The following is a 19,334-nucleotide window of genomic DNA, read 5'->3' as shown; positions in this document are numbered from 1 at the left end:
TAACAACATCCTGTGTGTGGTATGAGTAACGTGGTGGGCAAATCAGACAGCATGGCCAAATATTCATTTCTCAGAGTGGATGGAGGGAGACGAGAGGAAAGAATGATGAACCATGGGTTAGTTGTGGGTCAGTTTCTAAAATCTCAGTATTTCTTCACAAGGTGTGTGTGTGTGAATTCTTTTCTTTATCTGAGAATTGGCTTTCTAGGTGAGGAAATATCATCGTGAGAGACTCCTTGTGACATGTGACAAGAGGTTGGGAGTGAATTGGGTTAAGGTCATTTTCCAAGTGTTTCACACCAAGTGTTTGTTTAAGGGGACAGCAGTGGCCTTAAAGAACTGAACTAAGTGGTTGAAATACAGGTTTCAGTTCCTGAAATGTGAAGAGACTCTGGGATGTGTGTTCATCCTAGCCAGTGGTCACAGGCAACTCATAAACTCATAGGATTTGAACCGTGTCTTCCTAATGTCTTTTGCTTTCTGCCCTTGAATGTGGTGGAGGCCTCAGTTCCGGTGACTAAAGTTCCTAAGTAACAGTTCTCTGAGAAAAGCCTCCAGAAAAGAGCAGTGCCTGGGAAGCTGATCTAAAATTTTAATATAGCCTGTGATGTAATTTTTGTTAGCTTCACCCAAGATAATGATCATTCAAAGAATATAGAGAGATGCACCTACTTTGGTACCTACCATTGGATTTTTCAAATGAACACACAGTAAGATTGGCCCGGTTTTCTTTCTTATTATTTATCTATTTATTGTTGGCTGCACTGAGTCTTTGTTCCTGCACGAGGCTTTCTCTAGTTGTGGAGAAGGAGGACTACCCTTTAGTGGCGGTGCATGCGCTTCTCATTTCAGAGACTTCTCTTGTTGCGGAGAATGGACTCTAGGCTCGAGGGCTTCAGTAGTCGAAGCAGATGGGTTCAGTAGTTGTGACACACAGTCTTAGTTGCCCTGCGGCACGTGGAATCTTCCTGGACTAGGGACTGAACACCTGCCCCATTGCATTGGCAGGTGGGTTCTGTTTTATTTTTTTAATGATTAATTTATTTTAATCAGAGGATAATTACTATTATTGTGATGGTTTTTGCCATATATCAACATGAATCGGCCACAGGTATACATGTGTCCTCCCCTCCTGAACCCCCATCCCACCTGCCTCCCCACCCTATCCCTCTGGGTTGTCCCAGAGCACCGTCTTTGGGTGCCCTGCTTCATGCATTGAACTTGCACTGGTCATCTGTTTTACATATGGGAATGTGTATGTTTCACTGCTATTCTCTCAGATCATCCCACCCTCGCCTTCTTTTACCGGGTTGAAAAGTATGTTCTGTACGTCTCTGTCCCCTTTGCTTCCCTGCATGTAGAATCATTGCTACTGCCTTTCTAAATTCCATATATGTGCATTAATATAAGTGTTTGTCCTTCTCTTTCTGACCTACTTCTCTCTGTGTAACAGGCTCCAGGTTCATCCACCTCATTAGCACTGATTCAAATGTCTTCCTTTTTATAGCTGAGTAATATTTCATTGTTTATATGCACCACAACTTCCTTATCCATTCATCTGCCGATGGACATCTAGGTTCCCTCCGTGTCCTAGCTGTTGTAAATAGTGCTGCTGTGAACATTGGGGTACATGTGTCTGTTTCACTTCTGGTTTCCTCAGGGTGGTTTCCCTCAGCAGTGGGATTGCTGGGTCGTGTGGCAGTTCTGTTCCCAGTGTTTTAAGGAATCGCCACTCTGTTCTCCATAGTGGCTGTATCAGTTTGCGTTCCCACCAACAGTGGAAGAAGGTTCCCTTTTCTCTGCACCATCTCCAGCATTTATTGTTTGTAGACTTTTTGATGATGGCCATTCTGACCTGTGTGAGATGATACCTCATTGTGGTTTTGATTTGCAGTTTTCTAATAATGCGTGATGTTGAGCATCTCTTCCATGTGCTTGGTAGCCATCTGTATGTCTTTGGAGAAATGTCTGTTTAGGTCTCTTGCCCACGTTTTATGGGGTTGTTCGTTTTTCTGGTATTGAGCTACATGATCTGCTTGTATATTTTGGAGATTCATTCTTTGTCAGTTGTTTCATTTGCTATTATTTTCTCCTGCTCTTTTCACCTTGCTTATAGTTTCCTTCGTTGTGCAAAAGCATTTAAGGTAAATTTGGTCCCTTTTGTTTATTTTTGTTTTTATTTCCATTAGTCTTGGAGGTGGGTCATAGAGGATCTTGCTGTGATTTATGTCAGAGAGTGTTCTGCCTATGGTTTCCTCTTAAGAGTTTTACAGTTTTGGGTCTTACATTTAGATCTTTAATCCATTTTGAGTTTATTTCTGTGTATGGTGTTAGAAAGTGCTCCAGTCTCATTCTTTTACACGTAGTTGAGCATTTTCCCCAGCATCACTTGTTGAAGAGACTTTGTTTACACCATTGTATATTTGTTCGTCCTTTGTCAAAGATAACCTGTGCATAGGTGTGTGGATTTATCTCTGGGTTCTCTATTTTGTTCCACTGATCTATATTTCTGTCTTTGTGCCAGTACCATACTCTCTTGATGACTATAGCTTTGTAGTAGAGCCTGGAGTCAGGCAGGTTGATTCCTCCAGTTCCATTCTTCTTTCTCAAGATGGCTTTGGGTATTCGAGTCTTTAGTGTTTCCATACAGACTGTGAAATTATTTGTTTTCCTTCTGTGAAAAGTACCTTTGGTAGTTCGATCGGGATTGTGATGAATCTATAGATTGCTTTGGGTAGTAATATACTGATTCTTCCAATCCAAGAACATGGTACATTTCTCCATCTGTTTGTGTCATCTTTGATTTCTTTCATCAGTTTTTTTCATAGTTTTCTGTATACAGGTCTTTTGTTTCTTTACGTAAATTTATTCCTAAGTATTTTATTCTTTTCATTGCAATGGTGAATGGGATTGTTTCCTTAATTACTCTTTCTGATTTTTCCTTATTAGTTTATAGGAATGCAAGAGGTTTCTGTGTGTTAATTTTATATTGCAGGCACATTCTTAACCACTGGTCCATCAGGGAATTCCTGGCCTGCTTGTCTTTGGGTGTGCAGCTCTCTGAACTCTGACACACCGAGAGATTCCAGTGATCACCACCACGGCCAGGACACAGGCCACGTCCATCACCCTAAAAATGCCCTTTCTGGTTTCCCCTCCCACACCCCAATTCCTGGCACAAGCATCTGTCCTCCTTCACTGCATTTTGTCCTTTGCAATTTTAAAATTCCTTACATATTCTGAATATAAGACCTTTTTCAGATCTGTGATTCACAAACATCTTTCCCCTAATAACAAATAGCTTCCCTTTTCATTACAGGAGACATGAGTGATGAAATGTACTTTTCCTCCCCACACTCGGAGCCCAATGTTGTCTAGTCAGCAGGTGCCTGTGAGATTCTTCCGAAGTGAAAATGAATTCTGCTGTCTGTCAGTCTGTGCTCTCAGCTAGCCCCCAGAGCTATATTTCTGCAGAAATCCATTCGTCTTCTGCAGACAGAGGCGCTTGAGAACAGGTATATTTATTGGAGTCTGAACTTGTGATCTCATCAGAGAGTTTCAGAGCTCAACCCATCTTGCAGGACTTGTCTCCCAGCTCCAAGGGAGCTTTTCTTCTTGCAACTCAGAGGCATGAATTTAGTCAGTGTGGGCACGTTTAGCAGGGCTAACATGGCATTTCAAGGTTGTTCATCTTTTACCAGGTATCAGACCACATTCAATGTATTTCTTTCTGTCACCTTGTTGAATCCTCCTTCAAAGACCCATCATTTTGGACGATTTCAATCCTAATTAATGAGGTGAGAATGCAGAGGACAGATAAGTTAGGGGGATTGCTCAGAGTCGCATAGGCCGCCAGAGAAAAAGTGACCCACAAACCTCGGCATCCTCCATTCAGAGCCCCCACTCTTTATTTCTTCAGTAAAGTTGCCATGCGTGTGTGCATGCCAAGTCACATTAGCCATGTCCAACTCTTTTCGACGACATGACTGTAGCCCACCAGGCTCCTCTGTCCATGGGATTCTCCAGGCAAGAATACTGGAGTGGGTTGCCACGCCCTCCTCCAGGGGATCTTCCCGACCCTGGAATCCAACCCATGCCTCCTGCACTTCCAGCAATGCAGGAGGATACTTTACTGCTGAGCCACCGGGGAGGCCCAAGGTTGACATATGATATTATATTTGTTTCAAGTGCACAACAAAGTGATTCCATATTTTTAAACATTATGAAATGAATTGCCATGATAAGTTTGGTTCCCATGTGTCACCACAGAGATTTATTACAAGGTTATTGACTATATTCCCTGTGTGTACATTCCATTCCCATGACTTATTTTATAACTGGAAGTTTGTATCTCCTAATCCGTTCCCTGTTTTACACATCTCCCTACTCCTTGCTCCTCTGGTAACCACCAGTTTGTTCTCTGTGTCTCTGACTCTATTTCTATCTTGTTTCCTGTGTTCTCTTATTTTATTTCTGAGGTTCCACATATAAATTAAACTGTGCGGTATTAGTCTTTCTCTGTGTGCCTAGTTTCACTTGGCATCATATCCTCTAGGTCCATCCATGTTGTCGACAATGACAAGATTTCGTTCTTTTTTTTTTTTTTTGCTGAGTAATATTCCACTGTGCGTGTGTGTATACCATTTCTTCCTTTTTGATTCATCTATCGATGGGCGCTTAGGTTCCTTCCATATCTTGGCTCCCCTTGGCTGTAAATAATGCTGCAGTGGACAGAGGAGCATATATATCTTTTGTGACTAGTGTTTCTTCTATTCTTGAGGAAAATACTGAGAAGTGGAACTGCTGGATCATATGGTGGTTCTGGTTTTCAGTTTTTGAGGAAACCCTCATTGTCTCCATAGCGGCTGCACCAATATACATTTCCACCAACACCGCACGAGGGTTTCCTTTTCTCTGCATCCTCGCCAACATTTCTTACTTGTCTTTTTGATAATAGCTACTTGACAGGTATGAGGAAGTACTTCACTGTGCTCTTGATTTTCTAATCCCTGATGAGGAGATGTTGAGCATCTTTTGATATGTCTATTAGCCATGTGTATCTCTTCTTTGCAGAAATGTCTATTCAGTGCTTTGCCCCATTTTAAAATCGGGTTTTGGGTGTTTCCCCAATACCTCCTATGAGTCCTTTAGGTGTTTTGGATATCTACCTCTTTTCGGATGTATATCATTGCTCATATCTTCTCCCACTCAGCAGGTTGCCTTTTTCTTTTGTTGACGGTTTCCCTTGATGTGTAAAAGCTTTTTAGTTTGATGAACTCCCATTTGTATACTTTTGCTTTTGTTGCTCTTGCCCGAGGAGACATGTCAAAAAAAAAACTATTGCCAAGAACTGTGTCAAAGAGCATACTGGCTGCATCTTCTTCTCGGAGCTTTATGGTTTAAGGTCTAACAATTTCGTCTTTAATCTTGTGTAGTTGTTGTTGAGTTTTGAATGTTGTGTAAGAAAAGGGTCCAGTTTTCCCATAACCATTTATTGAAGAGACAGCATTTTCCATGATGGATGTTCTTGGCTCCTTTGTCATAGACTAATAGGCCATATGAGCGCAGGTTTATTTCTGACAGAGCATCCGCAACTGTACCCTGTGTAAAGGCTGGGGTGAAGTGAGAAGACCCGGTGACTTTGGTGCCCGTCCACAGCTGGTGGCACACCAGGTCTGGATAAGGTACGTCATTGATGCTAGCCACAATGCACTGGGGCAGGGATGGTCATCCCCACCTGGCACAAGTTCCCCAGGGTGGGATGCAATGGGCTCACTCCAGCAGCCAACCCAGGTCCAGGTCGATCCCGCCATCCACAGTCCCTCATTTAGCCAATCATGAAGGTTTTCACTGTATGTGTTACATCTCCTCCATGCCATGCCAGGCCGGCTGTTGAGACGGGGAGGTGAGGAGGAATTGCGTGGCCAGTCCCTGCCCTCGAGAGTTGAGTCATTAAGCAGAGAGGAGATCTGACACCCTTAGATGTGGTGGCGAGTGCATCACTGATCCCCTGTGAGGCTGCGGTGCTAGGAGACGAGAAAAATGACAAGGATCAGGGTAGATGAAGTGGACATGGTGGGGGAGGGGACAGGGTATTCTGGGTCCTTGCTGTGCCAGTCCAAACTGCAGAATTACCCACAGCCTGCATGAGGGCGCCCGGAGGATGGATGGGTGGCTGTAAATGAGGATATCAGCAGTGCCACCCCATCCCCACCTCAAAGTCTGTGTCCCCAACCTGCCTATTGGGAGTTGGTGACCTGGGGGTCACTTCTGAGACAGCATACTCTCCCCAGTTACAGAGTAGGAGCCAGAATCCCGTGATGTGCAGAGATGTCCTGCCAGTCAAATTCTAGGCCAGAGACCGAGCCATAGGAACCAGCAGGCCAGAGAATACTGGATGGGAGTTGGCTTAAATGCAGTGGCCAAATAACAAATCTGAATGTACCTGTAGCAAGCAACGATATTGAACCATTCTTTTAAAGACTTCCCACAAAAGGAAGTCCTGGGCCGCCTGGTTTCATCAGTGAAATCTATCAAATGTTTAAAGAAGACCTAGCACCCATCCTTCACAGATTCTTCCTGCATAGATAGGAAGGAGGAGGGAACATTTCCTAATTCATCCTATAAGCACAGTATTAGCCCGGTACCAAAGCCAGACTTGACATCACCAGAAAGCTACTGACCCATATCTATCATGAATAGCGATGCATATACCCTCAACACAGTATCAGCAAACCAAATCGAGAAACATTTTGCAAAGGGCTGTGCGAGATTGTTCCCAGGATTGCAGTATTGGACCAACACTCAACTTCAGTTATGGGAAACAGCATATTGATATAAGGAAGGACGGAAACCACCTGTCATCTTGACAGACAAAGAAAAAGCATTTGACACAGTGCAAGACCCGTTCATGACAAATAAGTAAATAACTAAATCAATAACCATGGTCAACCATCTCGGGATAGAATGGATCATCGTCGTGGTGCTGAAGGACATCCCCGAGAACCATCCAGCTCTTGTCACATCACATCTAGGAGTGTCTGAGTGAATGCTTGCCTCTTGAGATCCAGACCAAGGAGAGGAGGACTGCTTCAACTGCCTCTATTCCACACTGCCGGAAGGGTCTAGCCTGTGCACCGTGCAGAAGGAGAAATGACATCATGGAGAAATGAGAAATGAAACCTATGTCCACACAAATACTTCTCCTTTCGGGTCTTTCACAGCAGCACTGTTTGTAATCTCCAAATAGTGGAGCAGCCTAAAAAGTCTTGTCAGCTGGAGGGTGGTAAACAAAGTATTCTGTAGCCATACAGTGGAATAGCATACATGCATGAAAAGTGATGAACTTCTGCTTTCTGCTGCCACATGGGTGAGCCTGCAAAGCATTACGCTAAGTGAAAGAACCCAGACACAAAAGGCCACTTCCTGCAGGAGTCTGTTGATGTGAAATGCCCAGAAAGGGCAAATCTACAGAGGCAGAAATTAGATGAGAGGATGCCTGGGCCTGCAGGTCCTGTTGGGGATCGACTGTATTTGGAAAAAAAAAAAAAAAAGATAGGAAAAAAAAAAGCTAAAAGACAACTAAAAAAAAATTACTTGCTTGTGAAAATGCAAATCAAGTATGTCAAAAGGCTATAGCTCCAATTCATGAGACAGGGACTATTTTTGATTATTTGAAGGCTTGTCACCATATAAGATCAGAAACTCAAAAGATGTAAATGCTAGCTGAAACAATGGTTGCTGCCTTAAGAAAAGAAAATGAAGGATGCTTTACATGTGGAGATAAAAACCATTTAAAAACGGGCTGTCCTAAGAAAGCTAATAAAAAACCTGCAAAAAATCTGCCCCTCGCTGCCATAGAGAAATGCATTGGGCCAAAGAGTGTAAATCTAAATTTGATATTGAAGGGAAACCTATTCCGGGAAACTCCAAGCAGGAGACCCCCCCCAGGTCCCCTTCAACAAAAGCCAGGGGCAAATTCCACCTTTTCCCTCAAACCCTCAACATCTGGCAGTGCTGCGGCCGATATACCAGCCCTAAATGACTTTCTCCTTTACCCTCAAGCAGTCCCCTCTAGAATACCTACCGGACTTTTTGGGGCCCTGCCCCCACAAACCTTCGGTCTTTTACTTGGCCAACCTAGTTTGATGTAACAGGCAGGAAGGCCAGGGGTCTCCAAATGGAGAAAATAGGCTGTAAGTGTCAGACATTTTTATCTCTCTTAAGTGGCAGGAGGAAGCAAACTAGAGATGTTTCTTTTTTCTTTTCTTCTTTCTCTATACAAATTTAAAAGGTTTCTCTTAAAATACTGTGTTGCCATAAGGACACCTGGTTTCACTTGAAGTTAACTATTCTCAAACCCTGAGTTAACCAATGCATTTTTCTTATGGAAATGCTTGTCTTAAGCTATGTTAATGTGCTATACATTTACCCCAGACTCTGTCTTCAAGTAGGGTTCCGCCTTATGGCTCAGAACCTACTTGACAAACAGGTATATTTTACTCATGCAAATGTTCTCTTAAGCTTTGTTAATGAAACTATTTGCTTGGAAACCTGCCTTTCTTCAAGATTCATGTCAATCATTTTGATAAGGGGACGACTCACCTGCTGCCAAGGTTATCTCAAAATGCATGTTGTGGGTGAGGGGCCTGGTGCTATTCTCTTCAGTTTTGAGACATTTCCTTTCTCTGATTAGGCAGACTGCTGGTAGTTATATGACATATGGCTAAAGACTTGCAGAGGGCCGCTCTTTCTGCCCCCTTCTGATGACTATGTCAGAAACTTTATCTCCTTTATACTTTAATAAAACTTTATTACAAATAAATCTCAATTTGAGAACACATTACAAACTTCTACCGATTTCCAATTAGCTTTTCTAAAATATTTTGGAAAAGTTTCATTTCATTATCCTTCTGGTAAGCTGTGGAATTTCTTCAAAAACACTGAATTTATTATTTCTCACATTTCTTTTATATAGATGGGACTAGAAACGTCAAAGCTTCATTCTGGTCTCTTAAAAAATATAGTCTTTCATACTAAATTTCATTCTGCTCAACAAAATAAATTATATGCTCTTATTCAAGTTATTTGCCTACATCCTTACCCCTTTAATATAGCCTCTGATTCTACATATTCAGTTTTTGTATTAAAAAATATAGAAACCTCCACCATAAACTCCTAGTTCTATTAAAACAGACAATGGCCCTGCCTACATTTCTAGACACTTTAAACAATTTTTACAATCTTTTTCTATTAAACATATTACAGGTATTCCTTTTGATCCACAGACACGACATAGTCGAATGAACACATCACACAGTAAAGTTACAAATAAAAACATTAAAGAAGGGGGAATACACAGGTACACTACTGTCTTCCTTATCTAAAGCAGGCTTTACTAGATTCCAACATAAGATATTTTCTAAACCCTAAACTGTTACTAATACAGCTTTATTTGTTTTAAATTTTTTAAACCTACCACAGGGAAATATGTTAACAAGAGCAGAAAGACATTTCGAGGAATTGAAGGACACTTCTCTGCCTCTGCCCATTTGGTATCAAGACGGGTTCAATAAACAACAGAAGTCTGGGAAATTAATCTTACGGGGAAAGGGATATGCTTGTATTTCCCCAGATGGATCCAACAAACTTTTTCCTCGAAACATGCAACCCAAGGGGTCCCCCGACATTCAAAATGGAGACAAAACGACAAGAACCCCGGGAGGAAGAAATTCCAATACGGGCCATGGCGGCTCTAAAGATCTCCAGAAAGCGCCGCCCTTGGTGGCATCAACCCTATGACCTCCCCTCTTGGGGACAAATAAAAACCCTCACTAATCAAGTTAAAAATCTGATTTCTCAACAGGAAATGCCTCAGAGTCCTGAAAACCTTCCTATTGCTATCCTGACCTGCGCGACCCCCCTGTCGAGCCAGATTAACAAATCAGACTTAACTGGGCTTACTTACCCAACCCCCCTTTATTACAGGTCATAAAATGGACTGAGAAAAGACCAGTCCTATCAACCAGTGACTCCATCCATATGCCCCCTCCCTGGAAGCCTCACACCCTGGGGAGGAGGGAAAACTAATGAACATTTCTTTAGGCTATGAAGTCCTTCCTTTGACTGGGCCCAGGAAAATTAGGCATATACCTCGGCCTACAAACTTGGGCTTTCATTCTGCCTCCAAAAGAAGACTTTCAGACATTGCTGCCCTTTCTTTTTCTGTGAACCATGTTTACTACTGAAACTTTAGGGAAAGAGTTAGGGAAAGAACAAAAAACCATTATATATTATGCTGCTAAAGTGGCTTTAAAGGTTACTAACACTATGTTGAAACAATACCATGACAAAGGACTTCTTGGCTGGCTTGAAGGTGGGTGGAATAGCACCTCCTCCTCCTGGAATCATCCTTGATAAACAATTTGGGCCAGAACAATGGGACATTTGGAAACTTGCTGCCAGCACCTAAGAACTTGGGACTTAGACCGGACATTTCACAGGGAACAGTCGTGCTCATTGTAACTATTTCTTTTGCTATAATCAGTCATATTTTATACAGGCCTGTGTCCCACTGACAATTTAATCTGTAACTTGTATTAATTGCCAATTTTGTGTTACTCCTGTTCAATTCAATCATAGTACTTACAACTGGGAACAAATCAAATTCATTTACATTATAATGCCTCTCTGAATGTACAGTTACTGCAAAAGGAAATCTTTGAAACTTTTTCGAAACGTCTGCCCTCTTCCACTAATTTGAAAACCTTTAGCTGGACAGCTCCCTGATCAATTGTCTGGGCTAGACCAACGAGGATGGTTTCAAAGTATTACCCACAGCATCGGGTCTGGAACTGTAACTTTGGTGATTGTCTTGATAGTTATATTTGTTGTTTATCATCGCCTTCCTATAAGGTTGGTTGCTGCTGCTGCTGCTGCTAAGTCGCTTCAGTCATGTCCGACTCTGTGCGACCCCATAGACGGCAGTCCACCAGGCTCCACCGTCCCTGGGATTCTCCAGGCAAGAACACTGGAGTGGGTTGCCATTTCCTTCTCCAAATAAGGTTGGTTAATACTAACCAAACTCATTTGGTCAGGATTTTTTTTTTTTTTTTACAAATACAATAAAATAGGGGGAATTGTCAGGAAGCATTTGACAGGAGGCTTCCTGTGTGCTGTTGTGGATCTGTCAGGAATCCTTTGGTCCTTATTACTTGGCAGGCCTTTCCAGGGCCTGAGGAATCCAGGCATTTCCTTTGTTAGTTTCTCATTATGGTGATAAGTACCCTCTTCTCTCTCTAATAGGGATCCTCTTGTGTTTTGTCAATCTGGAATTTTAATCTTTATCTTTGCTGAGAATAACTACCTTGTAAGACAGTATATGCAGAAGGCAATGGCACCCCACTTCAGCACTCTTGCCTGAAAATCCCATGGATGGAGGAGCCTGGTAGGCTGCAGTCCATGGGGTCACTAAGAGTCAAACACGACTAAGCAACTTCACTTTCACTTTTCACTTTCATGCATGGGAGAAGGAAATGGCAACCCACTCCAGTGTTCTTGCCTGGAGAATCCCAGGGACGGGGGAGCCTGGTGGGCTGCTGTCTATGGGGTTGCACAGAGGTGAACACAACTAAAGCGACTTTGCAGCAGCAGCAGCAAGACAGTATATATGCCCACACCATGCTAATTAAAACACCTTTGCTCCATCAGAGCTTGGGTCCTCGTGTCTTTCTCTCTCTCTCTCTCTCTCTCTCTGTCTCTCTATCTGTCGTTGGCTGATTCCCTGGAGCGCGAAAGACGGCTGCATAAGCCAGGGAATATTAGCCTCTTTCCTTCTTTCACTCTCTCATTGTCGACTCTGGACCACCAGGTTCCGGTCCAATAAAGGACCAACACGTCTTTAGTAGCAAACATGGCTCTTCAGTTCAGGATTCTATTTAAAACCAGGACGGATGAAGCATCATGGAACTGTGCTTCTCAACCTCAACTGTGCATCAAATCTCCCCTGGAGGGGCTTTAGAAGATGCTGGCAGGACATCCCCAGAGAGTCTGAAGTAGTAGGTCTGGAATGTGGCCCTGGCATGAGCATTATCTGAAAAAGTTTTCTGAAAGCCAAGCTTGCAGCTGTGGAAACAGAACCCATTCTTACAGGAGGAAATCAAAGATGGAAAATTTGCGACTCTTCTCTACAGCGAAAGCAGGTTTTCATCATGGCCCACTGTGCTTGACAGATATCTCAGGCTGAGGAAAGGGACAACTTGCCCAAATTAATACTAGTTTGAAAACTGACCTTGTGCTTGCTCTGCTGCGTGTTCCTGAATCCAAAGTTTTACAGTTAAATCCCTGCTGTTGTTAGTGAAACTCAGTATGTTTTAGTTCTTGTCAGGATCCCTTGGGCCTAGTTAGTCGAATACATTTCTAAAACAGTGTGGAGATAACTTCATTCGACAGATCAGAATAGTGCTTCAAACATTAAAGATGGCTGAGAATTGTAGCTGTTGATGTTGATGTGGAAGGATCGGCTGTCAGCGTATCTGCTGCCTGTGCTCAGTTGCCATTCTAAACTGCTTCCTGTGTTATCAAATTAACTCCCATGCTCGGATGAAGACCAAATCAGAACAGGATGCTTATTGGGAAAAATACAGATAAGCAATCCCTTGTTTGGTGCACACCCATGAAGACCCACCTCCCTAAACGTTCTTTAGGGATCTCTTCCGGATATTCTTTGGCACATTCCCCGGTGATGGGCTTGCACTGCTGTGTCCTGACTCATCGTCTTGTTAAAGACAGAGCTTTCAACCTCTCAGGTGCATTACAGCACGTGGGTTCTCTCAGAGATCCAAAAGAGGGTGATGGCCCGTGCTCAGGACACCTTCAGAGCGTGTCTGCAGGAACAGGGCCTCTGAGAGGAACAGATCCCCACCTGTTGCAACAGGAGGATCTTGGGTCAGCCTTTTCCAGAGCAGCTCCAGGGGAGTCATGGCACAGTGAAGATCACATCCAGCAGCATGCCCAGGATTGTGGTTTAAGGAACTGGGTGGATGGCCGTGCCCATCCATGAGACAGGGAATGTTGGTCTGGGGCTACTAACAGGCCTGCAGGGCTTATGGGACATCTGAGTGCAGATGGCCTATACATCTCGGCGTGTGGGGAATCTGGGGCCCAGCTGAGAAGTCCTAGGTAGATTTAGTGATAGCAAAAGCCATCAGCATTCAGGGGGATACAGATGAAAACAAGTCAGATGGGTAAAAGCTCTGGGGGCTGACGTGGTCACCCAAGGATCATGTATGGAGTGGAAGAGCACAGGGCAGAGGCTGGAAACCAGAGGGAAACACAGCCCAAGATATAGGAGGGGATCAAAGTAAATGGACAGACAAGGAGACTTAGAAGTAATGGACTGAGAGGTAAGGGGAAGCCAGGGTGGGCTGCCGTCACAGACTCTGACCGAGGAAAGTGGTTTTGAAAACGGAATGTGTCTGTGGACAGTACAACACTGGGTACCATGGTTTGGCCCGCAGAGCTCCTGGGAGACGTGAGCACGGGGATGTTCTGTGGATGGGCGCGTGGAGGAGGAATGGAGAGGTAACCAGATAAGGATGGTCCTGGTGTCTATGCTCTCAAGAAGCATGGCTTGAAAGGAATCAAAGATGCAGCGTATTGGAAGTAGTGGGCTGTGTGCTCGCAGCGTCTGCTCTCCTCTCCTGGCTCCACCTGGTGATGCTGACCTGCACCGCCCGTGGGTGGGGGTGGTGAAACTTGCATTTTTGTCTCCCTCCTCTTGCTGTGGGCCCGGTCCTCCCTGTCTGACTGAGCCTCAGCCACCCTGCTGGCATCTGCAGACCCCTCTGAATCTGGGTCTGATCGACCAGCCCGTCCCCGGGCAGGGACGTCCACTCCTCAGCCTCAGTCGCAAGGCCCCCTAGCCCATTGCCTGCTTAGGCTTCGTCTGGATTCAGTCCCTTTCCACATTTCTCCCTCGGGTGATGCAGAGCCCTCCCTTGGATCTCACCTGCACCGCAGCAGGAACCAAGATCAGCTCCAGAAACGAAATTCCTAAACGACAGCCACCCTTCTGCCCAAAGACAACATTGGGTCATTGCGCAGTGTGCGCCCTGTGAGTCCCAAGTGTGAATGGGGTGGAATCCCCCTTTCCCTGGTCTTCCTCTTCATTTCTTGTCACACCTCCCTTGTCTGAGCTCTCTCACCTCTGCCCGCCTCTGCCTCTGTGGGCCGTTTCCCCCGCTGTGACTGGGACGCTCCTTTCTTTGGCTTGTCTTTCATTTGACCCAAGACTTCCCATACACTATCCAGGTCAAAGGGGGCATAGTGTAGAATGTGTACCTTGTCGAGTACATCCAGGAGACGCTGTTGTCACGTAAGCCCCACACCCCTGGAATATAAAAAAACAGAGGGCTTAAAAACACAAGAGTCAAACATGCCTAAGGTGCCTGAGATGTTGGCTAAGATGGGCAGTGAAGAGTGTCCACAGGATCAGGAAGAATGGATATTAATGATGGCCATGACGAGACCACTTACAGTGGAGTGACTGGGACAAAAGCTCCATGCAAGGGGTCTGAGGAGGGACTATCTCAGCAGAATTTGAAGCAGTTTTGCTTTGAAGGCCAACCGGTGATGTGTCAGTAGCTGCAGAATAGGGTGGTGGAAGACGGTGGGTTTCCCCCTGTGCTGTGGAACGCTCCGATGTAGAGGGAGCAGGTGCTGGTTGAGGAGAGAGGAATGATAACTGCAGGTGCAACGTCCCTGAGAAGGTGCAAGGCGTGGGATCCCAGGCCGAGGTGAGGGGCTGGGTGCAGTCAGGAGCAGGCGTGCAGAGGGGCAGCAGACTGCCAGGGCAGCAACATGCAGATGGGGACTGGGAAACTTGAGAAATCCCACGGAAGGGGTCATTAGCGTGGAGGAAGGTTACTAGTGTGTAGTGTAGGAGTGTAGCTAGGTGACCGTGAAACTGAACAGCGGTCTACTCCGGCCGCGGATTTAAGATAAAACACTTCTGTGAAGTTGTAAAGTTTTCTCCTCGATGCTCAGGTGCTCAGACAGGGAGTGGGTAGGCAGGAGGGTGCAAGGAGCACAAGAGGTGTGTTTGTGGGGGAGAGGTGTGTTTGCGGGGGACAGCTTCCAGCCCTGGCTCAGCCCATCGAGGAGGGGCCTGGCGCATGGTGTGAAAGGACGCGTGGTCGGTGAGCTGGAGGTCTCCAGGAGGTTGTGGTATCAGTGCACTGGCACTAGTGCGAAGGAGCTGCAGGACAGGACGTCACGTTGAGGGTGATGACAGGGAGGAATGCTAGAAGCAGGACACCACGAGGGGCGCGGTCTTTCCTGATGCCCGGGGCGGGACCGTGGGCAGAGGGATGCTCGGGTGGGGAGGAAGGGAGCATCGCTAAGGACGGAGAGTCTCCGGGGTGACCGGGTGAGCCTCGTGGGCACTGAGGACGGATCAGAAGAGTGAGGGCTGAGAGAACAGTGAGTGTACCACGGGAGGGACGCGTTCACAGGCCGGGGGTGGGAGGGAGAACGGACAGGGGACTTGCACCGTTCCCGCACGTGGGGGGCTTCGGCAGTGGGCGACAGGACCCGGACGTCACCGGTCAGGTTCTTCAGTGGAGACTTCCAAACAGGGTCCCGGAGAAAACTCCCAGCCGACCAGGGCCGGGAGACTGGCACGGGCCTCACTGGGCGGCTGCGCGCAGGCCCAGAGCCAGCCAATCGGAGGGCAGCCCCGCCCGCCAAGCTCCGGAGCTTCCCGGACACCCTGACTTCCTGCCCCTGTTGCTACGGTTCCGCGGACGGCTCGCAGTCCAGGGGTGGTTTGGCCGGACCCCTTCGGGAGATTCCCTTCCTTTCTCTCGTCCTTACGGGCACCTCCCTTAACTTTCGCATCCCCGCTGTCCAGTCCTCTGCGCGAAAACCAGCAGGAACGATGAATTTTCTTCCGGGCTTGCGGCGTTTTGGTTTCTGTGGCCTGCAGGTGGCAGTGTTGCTCCACAGTGTCGCCGGGCCGGTTTTTCCTCAGCCCTTCGCGCTTTCATAAAGTGACAGAAAGCCTTTTGCGGCAAGAAGCGGCTGGTATTTTGTTGTTGTTGTTTTTCCTCCGCTTGTGCCAGTTGGCTGATTCAAACTGCATCTGAGCCCTTCAGAGACCCCGTTTTGAGAACTTTCACCGGACATATTGACACGTAAAATTACAATAAAAGAATATAAGGTGATACATTGAATAATAGAGGACGGAGTGGTCACCCTTCTCTTGCTTCCGATCGTTGAGGAATTCCTGTGTGTTTAAAGAGAACTTTATTATGACAGTGAGTTTTGACTTGAAAATCATTCCGTAAAGTGGAAGTGAAAGTGGCTCAGACGTGTCTGATTCTTTAAGACCCCCTTGGACTGTAGCCTTCCAGGCTCCTCTGCCCATGGGATTCTCCAGGCAAGAATAATGGAGTGGGTTGCCATTTCCTTCTCCAGAGGATCTTCCCAACCCAGCGATTGAACCTGGCTATCCTGCACTGCAGGCTGACTCCTTACCATCTGAGCCACCTACAGTAATAACATGACAGGGACAAGTGGCAAGCTAAGATCCTGCTTGGTAATTGATGCTGGACACCACCCAAGAAGCAGATGCCATTACTGCCCTCATTTTATGCCTCTCTGACCTGTGGCACACAGAGGGAGAGTCAGCTCTCCAGGTTCTCAGGGTTCCTCAGAGAGTGTCCCTATATTCAGGTGTCAAGTCTGTCAGACTGTAGTTTGCACACTGGCTTGCAGGATACATTCCCCTCCCCAGTGGAAGAGTGAAATAAAATGCTCACTGGGATTGAGGGTGAAACAGCCTGCAATGCTGCGAAAGATTGACGGCAGGAGGAGAAGGGGATGACAGAGGACAAGATGGTTGGATGGCATCACTGACTCAATGGACATGAGTTTGAGCAAGCTCCGGCAGATGGTGAAGGACAGGGAAGCCTCCTGACGTGCTGCATGCAGTCCATGGGGTCACAACGAGTCGGGCACGACCGAAGGCCTGAAAAACAACAATAACATATTTATTACAATGAGATAGTAAATGAAAGGGGGCGGGAAGGGAAACTACATAGAAATCAACTGATCCACTCTATCACGATTATGACATGATAACACATTTAGAATGCAAAGCACCTGGAAGTAATCAGCTGTTACATAGTACAAGTTCCTCAGCTCACTGCAAGGAAGGTGAGTCAGGAGGGGACTTCAATCCAGAGTCGACTGACAGAGAAGAGGGCAGGGTAGTGACTCAAAATAACCATCTTGTTGGGGTCAGGTTGGACAGGACCCGGACATCACGGATCAGGTCCCTCAGTGGAGAGTTCCAAACGGTTTCAGGGAGAAATCTGCCAGCGGACTCAAGCTGGGAGACTGACACTGACATCACTGCTCCCAGGGGCAGGCCCAGAAACAGCCCTCAGGAACTCCAGAGCTTCCTGGACGCCCTGACTTCTTGCCCGCCTCGCTGTGGTTCTGTGGGCGGGTCGAGCGGAACTCGCGCGGTCCAGGGGTGGTTTGCCCGGACCCCTTCGAGAGGTTCCCTTTCTTTCTCTGGTCCTCAGGGGCATCCCTTATAAGTTTCCCATCTTTGTTGTCCAGTCCTCTGCCCTAAAACCGAGCAGAAGGATCGATCTTTTTCCGGGCTTGCTGGCATTTTGGTTTCTGTGGACTGCAGGGGGCAGTGTTGCTCCGCGGAGCCGCTGCCCGTTTCTCCCCTGCCCGTCGGGGTTGAAAAAATGCTGTAAAGCCTTTTGTGCTAATAAGGGAGGAGTTTTTTTCTGCGCTTGCACCAGTTGGCTGCTTCGACGTGCTGGGGTAAATGCTGAGATACATATTAAGCAAACTGAAAAGTTAACAACAAAGACAAAATATTACCTAGGTCAAGGGAAAAGTAGCAAATAACATAAGAGGGCATCCCCATAAGATTATCAGCTGATTTCTCAGCAGAGACTCTGCAGGCCAGAAGGGAGTGGCATGATATATTTAAAGTGGAGAAAGGGAAAAACCTACAGCCAAAAATACTCTACCAACAAGGCTCTTCTTTCAGATTCAGCAGAGGAATCAAAAGACAAGCAAATACTCAGAGAATGCAACAGGACCACACCAGCTTTACGACGAAGACTAACAGCTCTACGCAGAAACAGAAAGAAAAACCAATGGAACACAATAGGAAGCCCAGAGGTAGACCCATGCACCTATGGGGCACCTCATCTATACCCAAGGAGGTAAGAATATACAATGCAGAAAAGACAGCATCTTCAATAAGTGGTGCTGTGATAATTAGACAGTAACATGTAAAAGAATGAAATTAGAATACTTACTATCACCACTGGGGGGGGGGCGGGGGACTCAAAATGAATTAAAGACCAAATGTAAGGCCAGATACTATAAAACTCTTATAGGAAAACATCAAGAGAACACTCTAAAAAAAATTTTAGCAATATCCTCTTTCCATTAATGGAAGTTAAATAAAAAATAAAGAAATGGGACCTCATTATACTTACAGTACTTTACACAGCAAGTTTAGTTCAGTTCAGCTGCTTAGTGGAATCTGACTTTTACACAGCAAAGGAAACTATAAACAAGGTGAAAAGACAACCCTCAGAATGGCAGAAAACAATTGCAAATAACGCAACTGAAAAAGAATTAATCTCAAAAATATACAGGCATTTCATGCAGCTCAATATCAGAAATATAAAGAACCCAATCAAGAAATGGGCAGAAGACCTAAAACAGACATTTTTCCAAAGAAGACATACAGATGGCCAACAAATACAAGAAAAGATGTGCAATATTGCTCTTTATTAGTGAAATGCAATTCAAAAGTACAACGAGTACAGTCTTGTCAGAATGGCCACCATCAACAAATCTACAAAACGTAAATGCAAAGAGTATGTGGAGAAAAGGGAATCCTCTTGCACTATTGGTGGGAATGTAAATTGGGACATACACTATGGAGCATATTGTTTATCCTCCCCGTGTTTGTATTTTTTTTTTGCAGTTTTTTCTTATAGTTTATTTCTAAGCCCACAGCATTGTGATCAGAAAAGACTATTGATATGATTTCAATTTTCTTAAATTTATGTAGCTTGATTTGTGACTCAAGATATGATCTATAAAGAATGTTCTATGTGCACACGAGAAGAAAGTGTATTCTGCTGCTTTTGGATGGAATGGCCTAGAAATAGCAATTAAGTACATCTGGTGTAATGTGTCATTTAGGGGCTGTGCTTCCTTCTTCATTTTCTGTCTGGATGAGCTCTTCATGGATGAAAGTGGAGTGCTAAAGTCCCCCACTATTATTG

The 19,334-nt window shown here is 45.5% G+C and overlaps 1 protein-coding gene and 2 long non-coding RNA genes across 5 annotated transcripts in view; 2 read left to right on the top strand and 1 right to left on the bottom strand.

Annotated features, from left to right (window-relative positions):
* The window catches only part of LOC122434999 (neurofilament medium polypeptide-like), a 181,071-nt gene that overhangs the window by 17,695 nt on the left and 144,042 nt on the right, over nt 1-19,334 (top strand). The window lies entirely within an intron of this gene.
* On the top strand, nt 5,556-9,841 carry LOC122435018. The gene is made up of 2 exons (XR_006267551.1): nt 5,556-5,684; nt 9,484-9,841. It is a non-coding gene; the product is annotated as an uncharacterized LOC122435018 (long non-coding RNA).
* Nucleotides 15,014-16,973, bottom strand: LOC122435014. Its single transcript, XR_006267544.1, has 2 exons — nt 16,821-16,973; nt 15,014-16,285 (listed from the first exon to the last, which is right to left on the bottom strand). It is a non-coding gene; the product is annotated as an uncharacterized LOC122435014 (long non-coding RNA).

Source organism: Cervus canadensis, chromosome X, assembly GCF_019320065.1.
Source record: "Cervus canadensis isolate Bull #8, Minnesota chromosome X, ASM1932006v1, whole genome shotgun sequence".
NCBI lineage: Eukaryota > Metazoa > Chordata > Mammalia > Artiodactyla > Cervidae > Cervus > Cervus canadensis.
Note: the sequence above shows the minus strand (reverse complement) of the source record. Positions and strands in the feature narration are given on the sequence as shown.